This window comes from Chiloscyllium plagiosum, chromosome 4 (assembly GCF_004010195.1).
Source record: "Chiloscyllium plagiosum isolate BGI_BamShark_2017 chromosome 4, ASM401019v2, whole genome shotgun sequence".
NCBI classification, from domain to species: Eukaryota; Metazoa; Chordata; class Chondrichthyes; order Orectolobiformes; family Hemiscylliidae; genus Chiloscyllium; species Chiloscyllium plagiosum.
In genome coordinates this window covers 111,488,321-111,491,182 of record NC_057713.1, presented here as the reverse complement: position 1 = coordinate 111,491,182, position 2,862 = coordinate 111,488,321, and positions in this window count along the sequence as shown.

The window sequence follows — 2,862 nt, the reverse complement described above, 5'->3', positions numbered from 1 at the left end:
GGGTTGGAGGATTTGAGCTACAGGGAGAAGCTGAACAGGCTGGGGCTGTTTTCTCTGGAGCATCAGAGGCTGAGGGGAAGCACATCGAGGTTTACAAAATTATGAGGGGTATGGATAGGATAAATAGACAAAGTCTTTTCCTTGGGGTGGGGGAGTCCAGAACTAGAGGGCATAGGTTTAGGGTGAGAGAGAAAAGATATAAAAGAGACCTATGGGGCAATTTTTCACACAGAGGGCAGTATGTGCATGGAATGAGCTTCCAGAGGAAGTGGTGGAGGCTGATACAATTGCAACCTTTAAAAGGCATTTGGATGGGTATATGAATAGGAAGGGTTCGGAAGGATATAGCCGGGTGCTGGCAGGTGGGACTAGATTGGTTGGGATATCTGGTTGGCATGGACGTGTTGGACCGAAGGGTATGTTTCTATGTTATACATCTCTATGACTATGGCTTTACGTTCAAGTTTATTACTATATGAAGTGTGAAATAGAAGAGCATTTAGAGACAAATAATATAATCAAGCAGAGTCAATATAGCTTCATGATGTTTGCCTGTCAAATTTACTAGAATTTGTTGAGGAGATAATGAAGCAGAGAATGTAATAAAAGTGGATATTCAGAAGGTACCACACACTAGGCTATTAAAAAAGATAAGAACCTATGGTGTTGAAGATAGTACATTAGCAAGGTTAGAGGATTGGCTTGCTAATAGAAAACAGAGAGTTGGGACAAGGAGGCATTAACTACTGGTGTGTACAGGGAACAGTGCTGGGCCCATAGTTATTTACAATATATATTAATGAAGCAAGTATTATGAAGAATGTACTGTAGTCAAATTTGCAGAATATACAAAAATACGTGGGAAGGCAAGTGGTGACGATGAAGCAGAGTCTAGAGAGGGACACAGACCGATGAAATGAGTGGGCAAAATCTTGGCAGATGGAATATAATGTGGGGAAAGGTGAGGGCATGCACTTTGGCAACATGCTATAAATCCTAACTGCAGAGGGTTGTTGAGGCTGGGTCATTATGCATATTCGTGACTGAGATAATCAGGAAAGGAATCAAGGACTGGGGGTAAAGATAGGGAAGTGGAGTTGAGGATTAACATGATCTCATCAAATGGTGGAGTAGACATGATGAGCTGAATTGCCTGTTTTGCTCCTATGTCTCATTGTCTTATGGAGGGCATTAAATCCTCAGAGAGTGCAAAATCATATCTTTCTTCTGTACCCTCCATGGTTCCTCTCTGATTCATAATGCCTCTCCCCACTGTTGTGTGAGATTATGCAATGTGAAACAGACGACTATAACCCTGTGAGGCACATACTGGAGAGCACTGCCAGAGTGGTTGAAGCTTGGAACATCATTTTTAACATTCTGATTGCTTGCCCTACTGTAGCTCTTGTGGATTTATGGAAAGCACTGTACTATTCCTTGGCTGAGGTGAAGGGTTTCTAACTACTGTTATCTGCCATGATTTGGAAATGCTGGTGGTGGACTGAGGTGGACAAAGTCAGAAATCACACAACACCAGGTTATAGTCCAATAGGTTTATTTGGAAGAATTAGCTTTTGGAGTGCTTCCAAATAAATCAGTTGGACTATAGCCTGGTGCTGTGTGCTTTTAAACGTTATCTACCATTGAAGGGATAGGCCGGGTCACCCATGTTTCAGGCACCTGGGAGTGACAAAGGATGTATGAATGATGAGAACTCCCCAGAAACTGAGCACAACACATGGAAGATGTGTTTCTGATGATTGCACACATTCCCCTTTTCTGTTGAGAAAGCATGCAGGCTGGTCCCAGGGCAAATGGATTACCATGCAGTCAGCAACCCCCAGTATATGAGGGAAGCCCAGCATGGCGCTAAAACCAGTGGATCTGGTCTGGCTCTCTGAATCTGTTCTGAACTGGACAAACTCTTAGGCCTTTTTAAAAATGGCTTTCATCACCTCTTTAATGCAGTGGTGCACTGCTGCCTGTGAGATACCACATGTATCCCCTGTGGAGCCTGGAATGTGCTAGCTTTGGAAAGGTTTAATGCTGCAATGACTTTTAAAGCCACAGGCATTGGATTCTTTCCCAGTTCAGGGACCACAGTCTTAATTGTACAGTATGTTAATTATATTGATAAAACATGCAGTGGAATGGCATTGTTTAATTGATTATTAAGTGCACTTATATTGTCTAATTAAGTCTAATTGATAGCATTTAAAAAAATATAAAGATAGACTGCCATTATCAATCTCTGGACATACTGTGGCGTTGTCTCTCACTATCCGAAAGCAAAAGGGGATGCTGTTGGGGGTCTCTCTAGGTGGGAATCCTTCCCTTTATCATCAGGGATGAAGGTTGGAGGTACTGTGTGCAATAGTCATGTCCTAGATTGCTTCTAGATTGATGGAGTTCACAGATTAGGTAAAGCCAAACGCCAACTCTAGGACACCTCTTCCTACTGCCCCCTCGACCATGACCCCACCCCCCATCCCACCCCCCATCACCAAACCATCATCTCCCAGATCATACAGAACCTCATCACCACAGGAGATCTCCCACCCACAGTTTCCAACCCCATAGTCCGGGAATCCCGCACTGCCCGGTTCTACCTCCTTCCCAAGATCCACAAGCCTGACCACCCTGGCCGACCCATTGTCTCAGCACGCTCCTGCCCCACTGAACTCATTTCTACCTACATCGACACTGTCCTATCCCCCCTAGTCCAGGAACTCCCCACATACGTTCGAGACACCACCCACGCCCTCCACCTCCTCCAAGACTTCCGTTTCCCCGGCCCCCAACGCCTCATCTTCACCATGGATATCCAATCCCTCTACACCACCATCCGCCATGACCAGGGCC